Source organism: Oncorhynchus mykiss, chromosome 7 (assembly GCF_013265735.2).
Source record: "Oncorhynchus mykiss isolate Arlee chromosome 7, USDA_OmykA_1.1, whole genome shotgun sequence".
Classification (NCBI taxonomy): Eukaryota; Metazoa; Chordata; class Actinopteri; order Salmoniformes; family Salmonidae; genus Oncorhynchus; species Oncorhynchus mykiss.
In genome coordinates this window covers 73,326,374-73,343,901 of record NC_048571.1, presented here as the reverse complement: position 1 = coordinate 73,343,901, position 17,528 = coordinate 73,326,374, and the positions used below count along the sequence as shown (strand labels likewise).

Below are 17,528 nucleotides of genomic sequence, written 5' to 3'. Positions count from 1 at the left end.
CTATGGTCAGAACGTGACAGAAAGTCTGTTTAAAGTAGCCTCACTTCCCAGCCTTATATCAACACTATGAAACAATTTTTCTGTGGTTTGGTTCCATTTAGAATACATGGTTAAATCTCTGATAAAACCTGGTACAGGCTGTCTTGGAGGAAAAGTGATGTTGCAGAACTATACCTTGGTGATGTAAAAAACTAAAACACAGTTAGGATAACTTCAACCCAAGCTAGGCTAGACAATAGATCATCTCAGCTAACTCAAAACCAAAATCTCACGTAATTTGGTCAGATGCTCGATTATGTTTTTTCTGATGCATGGGTTTATTAAAAAGCTGATGTGTTTCGAACTAATTCGGTCTTTGCCAAACTTGCCTTTTTCACTTGCTTCAGTCTGCTAAATTCTAACTATTTATTTAACCTCAAAAGAGCTCCCAATGGACAGGGAGATTATTTTCTCAACTTTCATTAGAAGAAATCAAGAAACGTGGAAGAAACCTTCCAAAGGAACATTTGTGGGATTCGTGAACATTAAAAAGCCACATGAAAGGGCATTACATTCAACAATAAAGTGCATGTAACTATTAGACTCTATTAGCATTCATGAAAGGAAGTGAAAGGAGCTCAAGGGGGTGCCTAACAGGACAGGGGTAATAAATTGGCAATCCTCATTAAGTAGCACATCATATGAATGTGGGTACAAACCTAGAAGCCCACCGGTAAGCCCATTTGGTTATCATGGACAGAGACTATATAATACACGTTGATGGTATAAGGGTATATCATGAGTTGATTAATCGGGTGAGTGTCAAAAGATAAGATATTATCCTTGCCCTTTTTGTGGCCAAAAAAAAACTACGCATGGGGCTCATGGTTTATAGATTTTTGAAGAGTGCCAACAAGGTTTCACAGGTGATAAATCAATGTTAGATGGCACCTTTAGCTACAGGAGTACATCCGAATTGATACAATAAATCTCACTGGTGCAGGAGCATTGACAGCAGACAGGTTGTAACCATAGAGATAAGTGGTTTCCTTTTTGTTTCAATGGAACTGATTGTCAAGGAGTACAGCAATCCATTACCTTTGTGTGTGTGTGTGTGTGTGTGTGTGTGTGTGTGTGTGTGTGTGTGTGTGTGTGTGTGCGTGTGCGTGTGCGTGTTCGTGCGTGCGTGCGTGCGTGCATGTGGTGTGTGGTGTGTGGTATGTGTGTGTGCACACGTTTGGAGAGAAGTGGCAGCCCCAATAAACCAAAAAACTGTGATGATTACTGAGCTTTGTCCAATTACTTTTTTGAAGTGGATGGATGGGCAATCTAATCTGGTCTAATCCCAAATGGCGGGATTCCCTTTAGATTTCAGTGTAAAGCTGAAAGTTTTACACCTGTACAGTAATGGGCTAAAAGTTGAGCCATTAAAGTACAGCTTGTCTTCATGGTTTATAGGTTTTCGAAGAGTGCCAACAAGGTTTCACAAGGGAGTACATCCGAGGTGACACAATAAATTGACTCACCAGTGCAGGAGTGTTGACAAAAGACAGGTCGTAACGATAGAGATAAAATGAGCCAAGGGCACCAAAGAAGGCTACAGGTTGTGATGCGCTGTGGCTAAAAATAAAGACACACACAAACCACATGAAGCCACTTCAGAGGTCGTGTCATTGCACAGTTGCATTTCATGTGCATGTACAATCCAATCAAGTTCAGGGTGAGACGCAGGGCTATTCTGGCAATGACAATCCATGTATATATTTGGGCCACAAGTCCAGGGCCTCCCCCATATGTCCTAGAGCAGGGTTTCCCAAACTGTCCTGGGTGCACGTTTTCGTTTTTGCCATAGCACTACATAGATGATTCAAATAATCAAAGCTTGATGATGAGTTGGTTATTTGAATCAGCTGCATAGTGCTAGGGCAAAAACCAAAATGTGTGTGTGTGTGGGGGGGTGGAGACTAGAACATTGCACTATTATATTACTGTCACTGTGACAGAATGCAGTGTATCCCCAAAGGATGATCAAATTTTGCAGCTTTTAAAAACTTAACCAGTTATAGCTAAATATAGTACAGTTGTAGCTCTTCATTATGTTGTTTTCTCAATTTAATCAGTGAGCCATTACATCACAACCTTTTGGTTGCGTATTCATTCTGGGTAATCCACTCCTCACAGCCATATTAGAAATCCCCATAGAGATTAAACAACTAAAAACTATACATAACAATGCATGTGGATAAATCACTCTTTTGATTATAGCACAGGTACAATAGATTTGTGGTTATATATTTGTCAACAAATCAAACAAATTACAAGGTTCCTCACAGTTATCTGATCAAAAAGTGAAACCCCAGCGAAATCTTAGCAGGAAAGCAAATCCTTACCCCTCTCTGTTTTTGGCTGAATGCATTTCCGACACCTTCTTCAACTCCAAGACCAATACCCATCTAGTGTATGTGCAGAAATGTATCTGAATCTCAGGAGGATGAAATGAGGAATTACATCCGAGGTAAAAATGCAATGTACTATTCCCCAGGCAACCGGCCTCTACTGTGGGTGACTCAACAAGACCAGTGCAGTACAAAGAGCCTTTGTCAGCATCACACTACACCTGGGGAAAAAAGGAGGAAGAGAAGAAAAGGGAGAAGCGGGGTTGGCCATGAAGAGGGGATAAAGGAGGACCACTAACAAGTGCGGTAGGGCTAATCTTTCAATTGGATCTGACAGAGACTTTGTAGGAGTGTATGGAATATGGAATCCAATTACATTCTAATAGTTGGTTTAGAATCTGTTCATGTGTTTTTCCACATTACAGTGAACTCATTTCTTGTGAAAATGTTGCTTAGTTTTTGTGGTTACAACTGAGTTAAGCTTAGGGAAATTGTTTCACTGCAACATGGGAATACATTTTTCAAATAAAAATAAATAAACTGCTTGCTGAGGGAGAGAAATTCAAATACACTATATATACAAAGTATGTGGACATACAGTACCAGTCAAACGTTTGGACACACCTACTCATCCAAGGGTTTTTCTTTATTTTTACTATTTTCTACATTGTACAATAATAGTGAAGACGTTGAAACTATGAAATAACACATATGGAATCATGTAGTAACCAAAGAAGTGTTAAACAAATCAAAATAGATTTATATTTGAGATGTTTCAAAGCAGCCACCCTTTGCCTTGATGACAGCTTTGCCCACTTTTAGCATTCTCTCAACCAGCTTCATGATGTAGTCACCTGCAATGCATTTCAATTAACAGGTGTGCCTTGTTAAAAGTGAATTTGTGGACTTTTAATGTGATTGTGCCAATCAGTTGTGTTGTGACAAGGTAGGGGTGGTATACAGAAGATAGCCCTATTTGGTAAAAGACCAAGTCCATATTATGGCAAAAACAACTCAAATAAGCAAAGAGAAATGACATTACATCAATACTTTATGAAAGGAAGGTCAGTCAATCCAGAAAATGTCAAGAACTTTAAAAGTTTCTTCAAGTACAGTCACAAAAAACATCAAGCACTATGATGAAACTGGCTCTCATGAGGACCGCCACAGGAAAGGAAGACCCAGAGTTACCTCTGCTGCAGAGGATAAGTTAATTAGATTTACCAGCCTCAGAAATTGTAGCCCAAATAAATGCTTCACACAGTTCAAGTAACAGATACATCTCAACATCAACTGTTCAGAGGATACTAAGTGAATCAGGCCTTCAGGGTCAAATTGCGGCAAAGAAACCACTACTAAAGGACACCAATAAGAAAAAAGAGACTTGCTTGGGCCAAAAAACATGATCAATGGACATTAGACCAGTGGAAATCTGTCCTTTGGTCTGATTTTTGGTTACAACTGCTGTGTCTTTTTAAGACGTGGAGTAGGTGAATGGATGATCTCCACATGTATGGTTCCCACCGTGAAGCATGGAGGAGGAGGTGTGATGGTGTGATGGTGCAGGGGTAGTTTGCAGGTGACATTGTCAGTGATTTATTTAGAATTCAAGGCACACTTAACCAGCATGTCTACCCCAGAATTCTGCAGCAAAATGCCACCCCATCTGGTTTGCGCTTAGTAGGACTATCATTTGTTTTTAACAGGATAATGACCCAACACACCTCCAGGCTGTGTAAGGGCTATTTGACCAAGAAGGAGAGTGATGGAGTGCTGCATCAGATGACCTCACAGCCAACAAGTGCTCAGCATATGTGGGAACTCCTTCAAGACTGTTGGAAAAGCATTCCAGATGAAGCTGGTTGAGAGAATGCTAAGAGTGTTCAAATCTGTCATCAAGGCAAAGGGTGGCTACTTTGTAGAATCTAATATATAAAATATATTTTGATTTGTTTAACACTTTTCATGATTCCATATGTGTTATTTCATAGTTTTAATGTCTTCACTTTTATAATACAATGTAGAAAATATATTTTTTAAATAAAGAATAACACTTGAATGAGTAGGTGTGTCCAAACTTTTGACTGGTGCTGTACCTTCAAATTAGTAGATTCGGCTATTTCAGCTACACCCGTTGATGACAGGTGTATAAAATTTCCCACACAGCCATGCAGTCTCCATAGACTCTGTGTTGTTGTTTTTGTCACACTGCTTTGCTTTATCTTGGCCAGGTCACAGTGATAAATGAGAACTTGTTCTCAACTGGCCTGCCTGTTAAATAAAGGTGAAATAAAAAAAATTAAAAGAGACAAACATTGGCAGTAGAATGGCCTTATTGAAGAGCTCAGTGACTTTCAACATGGCACCGTAATAGGATGCCACCTTTCCAACAAGTCAGTTCATCAAATTTCTGCCCTGCTAAAGCATCCCTGGTCAACTGTAAGTGATGTTATGGTGAAGTGGAAACATCTAGGAGCAACAACGGTTCAGCCCGCAAAGTGATAAGCCACACAAGAATTGGGTAGCACTTAAAAATTGTCTGTCCTTGGTTGCAACACTCACTACCCAATTCCAAACTGCCTCTGGAAGCAATGTCAGCACAATAACTGTTAATCACGAGCTTCGTATAGCTTCACAATCTGGGTTTGGCAGATTCCAGGAGAACTCTACCTGTCCCAATGCATAGTGCCTGCTAACTGTGAAGTTGGGGGGAGGAGGAATAATGGTCTGGGGCTGATTTTTATGGTTTGGGCTAAACAGTAGCTACTACTAACAAAGGAGCTAAATAATAATATTGTATAATGCTTCTAGAAAGAAATGGAAAAATGCATAACGGAAATAGGTCCTAATTTCAGATTTGATAGTGTGTGCGTTTGTGAAGAGTGGGAATAAATCCACATCGTTACAGTCACAGATTTAAAAAATGTATGGCCTTTGTTCTTAACTTTTTAGCCACATATTATAGAAACGCACTGTTTTCACACATGTAGACACTGGTTTGGTGGAGATAATGAATACATTTTGTTGTTTTACAGCCTGAATTCAAATATTTTTTTCACCCATCTACACACATACCTCATAATGACAAAGTGAAAACATGTTTTTACTTGAAAATGAAAAGCTGAAATATCTCATTTACAAAAGGTATTCACACACCTGAGTCAGTACAAGTTAGAATCACCTTTGGCAGCGATTACAGCTAAGTGTCTAAGAGCTTTGCACACCTGGAATGTAAAATATTTGCACATTGTACTTTTTCAAATTCTTTAAGCTCTGTCAAGTTGGTTTTTGATCATTGCTAGACAGCCATTTTCATGTCTTGCCATAGATAATTCAAAACTGTAACTAGACCACTCAGGAACATTCAATGTCGTCTTGTTAATCAACTCCCGTGTATATTTGGCCTTGTGTTTTAGGGTATTGTCCTGCTGAAAGGTGAATTTGTCTCAGTGTTTGTTGGAAAGCAGACTGAACCAAGTTTTTCTCTAGGATTTTGCCTGTGCTAAGCTTTATTCTGTTTTTACTCTAAGAAACTCCCTAGTACTTGCCAATGACAAACATACCCATCACATGACGCAGCCACCACCATGCTTGAAAATATGAAGAGTGGTACTCAGTGATGTGTCATGCTGTATTTTTCCAAACATAATGGTTTGTATTCAGTACATAAAGTTAATTTCTTTGCCATATTTTTTGCAATTTTACTTTAGTGCCTTATTGCAAAAAGGATGCACGTTTTGGAATATTTTTTATTCTGTACAGGCTTCCTTCTTTTCACTTTGTCATTTAGATTAGTATTGTGAAGTAACTATTAGAGGTCGACCGATTAATCGGAATGGCCGATTAATTAGGGACGATTTCAAGTTTTCATAACAATCGGAAATCTGTATTTTTGGGCGCCGATTTGCCGATATTTTTTTTATTAAAAAAATAATAATAATTGTACCTTTATTTAACTAGGCAAGTCAGTTAAGAACACGTTCTTATTTTCAATGACGGCCTAGGAACGGTGGGTTAACTGCCTCGTTCAGGGGCAGAATGACAGATTTTCACCTTGTCAGCTCGGAGGATCCAATATTGCAACCACACAGTTAACTAGTCCAACGCAATAACGACCTGCCCCTCTCTCGTTGCACTCCGCAAGGAGACTGACTGCCTGTTACGCGAATGCAGTAAGGCAAGGTAAGTTGCTAGCTAGCATTGAACTTATCTTATAAAAAACAATCAATCAATCATAATCACTAGTTAACTACACATGATTGATGATATTACTAGATATTATCTAGCATATCCTGCGTTGCATATAATCTGACTGAGCATACAAGCATCCAAGTATCTAAGTATCTCACTGAACGGTGGTAGGCAGAAGCAGGCGCGAAAACATTAATTCTAACAGCACTTTTGTGCGTTTTGCCAGCAGCTCTTCGTTATGCGTCAAGCACTGCGCTGTTTATGACTTCAAGCCTATCAACTCCCGAGATGAGGCTGGTGTAACCGAAGTGAAATGGCTGGCTGTTAGCTAATAGCGTTTCAAACGTCACTCGCTCTGAGCCTTCTAGTTGTTGTTCCCCTTGCTCTGCATGGGTAACGCTGCTTCGATGGTGGCTGTTGTCGTTATGTTGCTGGTTCGAGCCCATGGAGGAGCGAGGAGAGGGACGGACGCTATACTGTTACACTGGCAATACTATAGTGCCTATAAGAACATCCAATAGTCAAAGGTATATGAAATACAAATGGTACAGAGAGAAATAATCCTATAAATACTATATTAACTACAACCTAAAACCTCTTACCTTGGAATATTGAAGTCTCATGTTAAAAGGAACCACCAACTTTCATATGTTCTCATGTTCTGAGCAAGGAACTTAAACGTTAGCTTTTTTACATGGCACATATTTTACATGGCACATATTTTTACATGGCATATATTGCATATTGGCACATATTACTTTCTTCTCCAACACTTTGTTTTTGCATTATTTAAACCAAATTGAACATGTTTCATTATTTATTTGAGGCTAAATTGATTTTATTAATGTATTATATTAAGTTAAAATAAGTGTTAATTCAGTATTGTTGTAATTGTCATTATTAGAAATAAATAAATACAAATCAGCCGATTAATCGGTATCGGCTTTTATGGTCCTCCAATAATCGGTATCGGCGTTGAAAAATCATAATCGGTCGACCTCTAGTATAAAATAAATAATTCAAATACTGAGCTATAGTAATGTAATTGCTCAGGGGGAAAAATGTGTTTAACAAGGCTGTATCACATCCAGCCGTGATTGGGAGTCCCATAGGGCGGTGCACAATTGGCCCAGCGTCGTCAGGGTTCGGCCAAGGGTTCGGCCGTCATTGTAAATAAGAATTTGTTCTTAACTGACTTGCCTAGTTAAATAAAGGTTCCATTTAAAAAAAAACTAAAACAAGTAATAAACTCAGCAACAAACTTAACATAATAAGATTCAACAACTGAACACGTTCCACAGACATGTGACTAACAGAAATTGAATAATGTGTCCCCGAACAAATTGGGGGTCAGAATCAAAAGTAACAGCTCCATTAAGTACTGCAGTGCATCTCTTCCTCATGGACTGCACCAGATTTGCCAGTTCTTCCGCCAAAGTGTGGCCTTAGCCCTCACTTCACAGATCTGCATTGTAAAGGGTTTAAATGTCTATTTTGGAGGTGGAGGGCTCAATGGGATTGAGCTCTACCATGGCTTTTCGCTGGCCATGACAGAACACTGGCATTCCTGTCCTGCAGGAAGTCACAGCCAGAACGAGCAGTATGGAGGCTGGTGGCATTGTTATGCTGGAGGGTCAGGATGAGCCTGCAGGAAGGGTACCACATTTTTTTTTATTTTTACCTTTATTTAACTAGGCATATTTGTACTTTGTCAGCTCGTGGGTTTGAACTTGCAACCTTCCGGTTACTAGTCCAACACTCTAACCACTAGGCTACTCTGCCGCCCCATGAGGGAGGAGGATGTCTTCCCTGTAACGCACAGCATTGACATTGCCTGCAATGACAACAAGCTAAGTCCGATGATGCTGTGACACACCGCCCCAGACCATGACAGACCCTCCACCTCCAAAATAGACATTTAAACCCTTAACAATGCAGATCTGTGAAGTTATTTGGATTTTTACGAATTATCTTTGAAAGACAAAGGTTGTTTTTGCTGCTGAGTTTACTTTTTCTCTCAAAAAGGTAGAGGTCAAAATTATTGGCACCCCTATTTTTAATACCTCACCTTGTGAGGATAACACCACTGAGCCTTTTTCTAAAATGTTTTATGAGTTGGAGAACACCTTGGGAGGGATCTTAGACAATTCCTCCAGACTTAATCCTTCCAGATCCTTGATATCCTTCGTCTGATATATTTTGTTTTCATTTCATCTGACCAAAGCACCGGTTCCAATCCAAGTGCCAATGGCGTTTAGCAAACTCCAGACTTGTTGGATGAAATTAAAATAGAGCTCTTTGGCCACTCACACCAGTGGTGGGTTTGGTGTTGAAATGAGAATGCATGAGCAGAAAAGAACCCTACTGTAAAATATGGTGTTGGACATTTGATATTATAGGGCTATTTTGCTTCCCCTGGTCCTGGGGGCTCTTGTAAATTTCAACAGCATCATGAACTTTACCCAGTACAATGATATTTTAACCAAAAACCAGGTTGTCTCTGCCAGGAGGCTAAAACTTAGCCGCAAGTGGATCTTCCAGCAAGACAATAACCCAAGCACACATCAAAATCCACAAAGAAAGGGTTAATTGGCCACCAAATCAACATTTTGCAATGGTCATCTCAGTCTCTGAACATTGAAAACCTGTGGTTTGAATTGAAGAGTGCAGTCCATAACCACAGACAAAGTATATCAAGGATCTGGAAGGATTCTGTATGGAGGAATGGTATAGATCCCTCCCAATATGTTATCCAACTCTTTTTTTTTTTATCCTTTTTTAAAGGCTCAGTGCTGTAATTCTCGCAAGGTGGGGAATTGAATACATACAATATTGCTCAGTATTTAAATTATTTATTTTACACAGTCAATTTTTGCTCATTTTTATCAAGGCTGTCAATAATTTCAGACCCTACTGTATGTATGGAGACAAGCAGTATGGTAAGGAAACTTATTTTAGGGAAACTAAACATGGGAGATTAAATGTGGTGGATGAGTGCAATATTAGGTGCAAAAAGTTTCTATTCAATCAAAGCTGGAAGTTTCCAGGTGAAGATAAGCTCCAAGCATGCACAATTTAATCAATGTTCTTCTAAAATAAATTGTTAGTATGTGCAAGAGGAACAAAAAGAAACTCAACTGGATACTAACACAAACATGATCGATCACAGCATGGGCTGAATAAATAATATTTAGCTTCCCTCATCCTGGAAACGTCAAGAAGCCATTTTTGATTTAACATGATCTGTAGTAGTGGACTGATGAGGATCCATATCATACTACCTAAACTGCATTACACAGTTCTAAAAATAGCCAACTGAACCACACTGTCCTCTGTCACTCAGTTGTTGACAAGGAAAGGATGAAGAAACAGAGGTAAGTCTGCCATCTGGTGGTTGACATTATATTTCACTTTTCACAGTTCCTTACTTTCTGATGGACTATGGGTGGAATTTATTCATGATATTGGGAGGTATAATATGACACACCTCCCATGGGAGGTATAAGATGACACACCTCCAACCCTGCTTCCTATGAATTAATAATGGAAAAAATGATGTAATAAGTGTATCACTAGCCACTTTAAACAATGCCACTTCATATAATGTTTACATACCCTACATGACTCATCTCATATGTATATACTGTACTCTATACCATCCACTGCATCTTGCCTATGTCGTTCTATACCATCACTCATTCATATGTTTTTTTTATGTACATATTCTTATTCATTCCTTTACACTTGTGTGTATAAGGTAGTTGTTGTGAAATTGTTAGGTTAGATTACTCGTTGAATATTACTGCATTGTCGGAACTAGAAGCACAAGCATTTCACTACACTCGCATTAACATCTGCTAACCATGTGTATGTGACAAATTAAATTGGGTTTGATTTGATTTGATATTACTTCACTGTAACCTGAAAAACTGCCATCTTGTGGGACGTTGGATTTTGATGCACGCCCACAGCTGTCTTAACACCCATGCTTATAAACAGCCTTGCATGTTTATTACAACTCTAAATGCAAAGCGACAGAGGACATACTTCAATATCTGAAACACTGTCTAAATATATGATAAGACTAGGAAAATAACTATGCAGTTACTTTGAAGTGACTCCGACCTTCCTTAAACATAGAGGGAATGAGAGCAATGGTAGCCATGTTAAATCGCTCAGGAGGTTGAGTTACATGCATGGTTACATGCATGGTGTATCAAATTAGGAATCAGCCCATCAACTGTATTAGAAAACCATCACTATTGGACAATTCAACATTATTGTAATTCAACATGTCTATGCATATACATGAACAAGAATTGCAGTCAAATACAATCGAATATAACTGTATTGGTTTGTTTTACTGTTAAGATACCAGCTGGACTCATATCCATCCAATTTTCAGAATGAGGTATGAGTTTTTAGGCTATGCACAACATTGGCACAATGTGGGCACAACCACATGAAAAAATACTATAGTATACTGTAGTATTACTATATTTATGTACTGTATTATTTACTATAGTGTTTTTGCTTTATTAGCTTTGACATAGAAGTGGGGGCTTTCTCCTTGAGGACACCTACTGGACAAATACTAAAAGAGCTAATGTAGTGTTTTTGCAGACATTACTGTAGTATTTACTACAGAGGTTTTTTGTAGGATAATACTGTAGTATTTGCTATAGTATTCTACAGTATAGCACAAAATTAGATAGTAAGTACTACACATGACCGAGGGATTCTACAGTGTGTAGTGGATTCTACAGTGTACTACAAAATTCTATATTAAGCCCTACCCGATCGAGGGATATTACAGTGTGTAGTATAGTATTCTACAGTAAACTGTAGTATTTTTTCATGTGGGCAATGCGGGATGAATTATTGGCCCAGTATCAGCAGCCCATATCTGGTGAGGGCTGCCCTCACTTTGCCTCAATAAGCCCATACTTTGGATCTTTTATTTTATTTTATTTTATCAGGATGCCCATTAGCCATCGCCAATGGCGACAGCTATTCTTACTGGGGTCAGACACATAACGAAAAAGACATTACAGGCAAAATACTTTACCATTTACATTCAGTTAAAAACATTAACATGCAGTGTGTGTGTGTGCGTGCGTATCTATCAGTTACATATACATGTCAGTACAAACACAAAAAGTAGGTCACATGGGGAGAGGTGTTGTGTCGTGAGGTGTTGCTATATTTGTTTTTTTGAAAGCAGGTTTACTGTTCGCTTGAGCTATATGAAATGGAAGGGAGTTCCGTGCAATCTTGGCTCTGTATAATACTGTACGTTTCTCTGAATTTGTTCTGGATCTGGGGACTGTGATTTAAACAGTGGAGGCTGCTGAGGGGAGGACGGCTCATAATAATGGCAGGAATGGAGTCAATGGAGTGGTATCAATGACATGGAAAGCATGTTTTTGGTGTGTTTGTTACCATTCCATTGACTCCATTCCAGCAATTATTATGAGCCGTCTACCCCTCAGGAGCCTCTACTCAGTGGTGATTTTAGCATGTCTCACAAAAAAAATTGTTTATGCATGCCAGCAAAGCCACTACACAACACAATACTAAACTATACATAAATTGCACTATAATGGTGACAAAGGCTGCCCAAACTGTTAGGGCCTACAGTACATAAAGCTGTCCCAACAGCAGATCATTATTTTCAGCACCATGGAGTGAATCCTTACCACCGCTACACCTGGCTATCTACGGAGCCTTGTCTGACATTAACGAGCGAGCTATGATGGGTGTAGTCAATATAACTATTTGTTCATCACTTTTGAAATGTACAGCGACAGAATTCAGAACATGGACCGCTCTTACAGTATTCTCCCTGTACACCAAGTCAGAACCATTTGATAAATATAAGAGGACAATGAAAGCTCTCTTACAATATTCGATGATGAGATTGCTCTAAAACAGGATAAAAGCTACATGTGCACCACCAATTCAGAACAGTCGGCTAAGTTATGAGGGGGGAAGGGACCAAATTATTAGGGTGAGGCACATTGGCTACTATCAGCTTAAAACAGAACATACACTTAGTATTACTTTCTTAGTTACAGTATACATATCTCCCTGGCATATTACATAATTTATGCAGCTGCACACAAAACATTTCTGGACTCACCGTTGTGCTTTGCTCACTTGAACAGGAAGGTGGCGTGGCGGCCCTTCTTGTGGGAAAATTTTGTCATGAAATTTTGTCATCAAAGTCTGTCAGTCTCTGGATTTGTAGTGCTTTCAAGACAACTGGGAACTCGGAAAAAACAAGATTGAATCATGACATCAGGGATCTTCAGGTCAGAGCTATAGAAAGAGGGCAGAGTTCCCAACTTGGAATTCCGAGTTGGATGAAATACATTTTCCCAGTCTGAGATCATTTTTTTCCAAGCTCCCAGTTGTATTGAACTCACTGAAGTCTGAGATTTCCCAGTTCTGAGTTTCCAGTTGTTTTGAACGTGCATAAGTCATGCTGAATTGACAGCATGGCCAATTTATTCAACCTTTTAAGCTTAGAAAAGACACCCTAAAACCCAGAAATGGACCACACTCCCTCTCTACCAAATAGCATGGGAAGCAAAATAGTGCCTGCTTTGCATAGTTTGCACTAGGGCACTAATTCCATCTAAACCACTCATTGTTGAATTTGCGATTTCCAACATATGTCCAATGGCCGATAAGCACCAATACATTTTATCTATAATTTCTCTTCAGATGACAAGGATTGAAAAGGATTTGCCAGTAGATTTTGCAGTGACGTAGTGTCCACATGAGTGACAGAACACTGAGCCAATCACAGCACAACTAGAGAAAATTACCAACCCCTACACTCTGTATTTGCCGCTGACTACCCCTCCACCACAGAAAACACTGAACTAGGCTGAAACACCTGCATTTTGGAGCTGTCTTACTCAAGAAAGCAAAAAATAGACCATGTTTGTATGCGGCTTAATTAACTCAAATAGTTATTTTACATTGTTTGCGCAAAACAGGCAACAAAAAATAATACAAAAATAGATTTTTAAGCTAAAATGATGGGTCGCCACTGCTAAGTTGGTGTAATGTGTAGCTTGTTCTTTATTAAATGCCTTTATTATGGCTAATAATTAGACTAAGGAAAAGCCCGTAACACTTCATTAAGAAAACACAAATAAAGTGTTACCAAAAAGTAATTTGGCACAGAGACTGTACCACAGCAAGCCACAAAATACAATTTAAGACAAGAGGTTATTTTATAGGAAATCTGATTTGTTGGTAACAAGGGCACTTTTTCAATAATGCAGTGCTCAAGGCAAGTCTAGGTCCAAGAGGCTTCTAAACAGCTTCTACCCCCAAGCCATAAGACTACTGAACATCAAATCAAATGGCTACCCAGACTATTTGCATTGCCCCCCCCCCCCTTTTACACTGCTGCTACTCTCTGTTATTATCTATGCATAAGTCACTTTAATAACACTACCTACATGTATATATTACCTCAATTACCTTGACTAACCGGTGCCCGCTGACATTGACTCTGTACCGGTCCCCCTGTATATAGCCTCGCTATTGTTATTTTACTAATGCTCTTTAATTATTTGTTACTTTTATTTCTTATTTTTCTTTAGCCAACCAGCTCAGGGAATGGGGACCAGTGACCACCACATGATACTAATTTAGCCATCCGCTACATCTACTTTGTCCAGGTTAACAGAATATTTATTAGAAATGCTAATGTGTGCACTAGACGCATAGCGATGGACATTAGTCCTGCCCACAAAGAAGATTCAGAAGCGACAAACAGCCGCAGTTCAGGCTCTTCCTAGGTGGCATTTTCCATCTGTCTGAAAAGGTATAATTTTATATAAATATTTGTTTTTGAAGGCAGTCTGAGATAGCATTTAAATTAGTAGTGTTTTACATCTTGATGTTAGATTGTTTCTCACCCTGAAAGTATAGGCCACGAGAAACAAATTCATGTTTCAGTTCTTTAAAGAGCCACCACAAACTTCAGCTAACCTTAGCCACCAAAAGCTAACAATCAATGGGAGTGATGGGGGCATGAGAGCATGTTTAAAAAAAGGTTGTCCAAATCACCTGAAATCAATTCATATTAACAACATATTTGGTTTGATGTTACTTAAAATGTGATTTGACAATTAAAAAAAGTATAATAATACATGCTCATATGCCCATCACTTCCATTGATTGTTATCTTGTGTTGGCTAAAGTTATCTGAAGTGTGTAGTGGATGTTAAAAGAGAAGGAACCATGGATTACAATTTATCCAGGCCCATGGACCACTTTCAAGGTGAGGAACTATCTAACATCAAGTTGTAAAATCATGAACTATAACGCAAAAATCTTAATCGTTGCACAGTAATATGCGCAGTAATATCTATAAAGATGGAACAAGATGGACTAGACTGGGCCTTTAAACCAAAAATATATTGCTGGTAAATGTTCAAGTACACATGTAATATCACACCCAATAACAAACCTAATGTAATATCATATGTCAATACTTTTGCTTGATTTAGCCTAGCTCGAGTACTTAAAAGTTGTCACGCCCTGGCCTTAGTTATCTTTGTTTTCTTTATTATTTTGGTTAGGTCAGGGTGTGACATGGGGGAATTATGTCTTTGGCCTGGTCTAGGGGGTTTTGTATGTTTATGGGGCTGTTCCCTTTCTAGGTAGTTAGTAGGCCTATGGTTCTCAATTAGAGGCAGCTGTCTATCGTTGTCTCTGATTGGGAACCATATTTAGGCAGCCATATTCTGTGGGTACTTTGTGGGTGATTGTCTTCTGTCTTTGTGTCTTTGCACCAGATAGGACCGTTTCGGTTTTCACATTTATTGTTTTGTATTTTGTAGTGTTCTCATTTATCGTCTATATTAAAGATGTTGTACACTAACCACGCTGCATTTTGGTCCTCCTCTCCTTCAACGGAAGAAAACCGTTACAAAAGTGTTTACCAAATATTATGCATTTGATCAAGGACTGATCAAGGACTGTATCGTACAGGTTGTAAACAAAAAAGATACGTCTCGAAAACAAGACTTTTCAGAGACCAAACCACCTGAAATACTATCATAATTTGGTGGGTGCTTATATCGGTCCTATTTTACATGTACGAGTGTGTCTTGATATGCATGCTTGAATTGGAAATATTTTTTTCCCATATACCATATCTGAGAGTGGGGTCGCGAACAGGGTCTGCCATTATCAACGGCGACCCTGGAGCAATTAGGGTTAGGTGCTTTTGGCTCAGGGATTCAAACTAGCGACCTTTTGGTTACCATCCCAGCACTTACCGCTAGGCTACCTGCCATCCTTCATGGAGATATTCAGATGAATACCCTCTACTAAACCACTTTTGCCAGTGTTACCAATAGAAAATCCAACTGAATACAAACACAGCCTCTAAAATCCCTATGCAATTTTCAAGGCTCAGATTATAAATGCATTCTCTATATTAGCAGAGAAGGAATGTGACGTCACCGGGTTAAAAGGCTCTTTCCCGGGGGCATATACACAAGGAGGGAACCTAATACTGACCCTTAAAACTATCCTCCTTGCAATTACAGTATTTGAAAACCTTAGAAGTGATTAACAGGGACTGACTGAAAAAAATTAGTGTAGCACATGTGAGGTCCTGTAAATAATCAAACACAAACACACAGTATGGAAGTTTGAAAATCAAAAGTTGGACATTTCCATGTAAAAAGCCCCATAAGCACTAATGTGAAGTTCATATGAGCACATCACATTTGGTGTCAAATGAAATCTAAGAGTCTATATTTGAGAAATGATGGTATACATAAGCAAAGGCTTTGATGTTTCTGGTCAAATGGATGGAAAAGTGTTCTTAGAAAACATCTAGCAGAAAAAGTCTTAAGTTATTAGAGATACATCAACACAATGTTGACATAAAGACTCCTGCCAACTAATATAATATTAGTTTTTGTTAAGGGAATTTTTATCAATAATGACTAATTATGTATACATTTCAATCAGGACTGACTAATCAGAATACTATTATGTTACTGTATATGTATGAATTTTCTTTTTAATCCTAGTACTGAATATAATGTGTGTAAATATAATCAAGAATTAGAACAATGACTGTCTGTTCCTTGGTAGAAATGAATGAACTATATCGCCATACTGGCTAGAATGCTTATCTACACAGGCTGACCTTGGCTCTAGGCGAGGTGGGAAGGCTTGAGAACTATAGAGCCTTTCTACCAGTGTCAAGAAGAGACGGAACATTTAGAAAATGCTGACGTCATTTTCAGTTTATAACCTGTGGTAAAATGTGTAAGGAGCAGTACTCTCGTGAATAAAATCTGCTGTTTGACTTTAAGACTGGGCTCTGTCCATTTTTATAAAATAAGGGTCTTACAAATCCTTATGAATTGACAGAGTATTTAATTTTAATTGGGTGTTAAAACATAGAGAAATTTAATTCCTGCAACAGTTTTACAAAAATGATTTGCCTTCTGTATGTTCTGTAAGAAAGTGTCTTGTCATTATGTTACCAAAAAAAAACTCAGATCCTAGATATTTTCTAATTTCTCTCCCTCATGAGGGAGGATAATGACAGTTCACAGAAGTAACAAGTAAAGGTAGACCTACCAATTAGTGTTTTACTGCAAAGAATTGGGTTTATGATTTATTAGTGATTAAAATGAGTAATTATGTTACCAAATATCCCTATTCTTTGCACTTTAACAATCATTTACACCAAACATTGTGACCAAACAAATAATGACTACACATGGCATTCATTTTAAATAAAGACATCTTTATCAAATTGTTGCACATATTAATTCTACGATGAGTGCATTCTCTTAGATTTATATTTGCAACATTATCTTAAATCAGACAAACCATTACAGTTTCTAGCAGCTTTCCTTGTTTCTTGTGTGCAGCATGGTGGCCAGATGTGATTGTTAGAGGGCTAGC

At 38.5% G+C, this 17,528-nt stretch overlaps 1 non-coding gene across 1 annotated transcript; it reads right to left on the bottom strand.

The window, feature by feature from the left end:
* Positions 1–11,123: 11,123 nt before the first annotated feature.
* On the bottom strand, positions 11,124–11,180 carry LOC118965407. The gene has a single exon (XR_005052733.1). It is a non-coding gene; the product is annotated as a U7 small nuclear RNA (small nuclear RNA).
* Between the last annotated feature and the right edge of the window lie 6,348 nt (positions 11,181–17,528).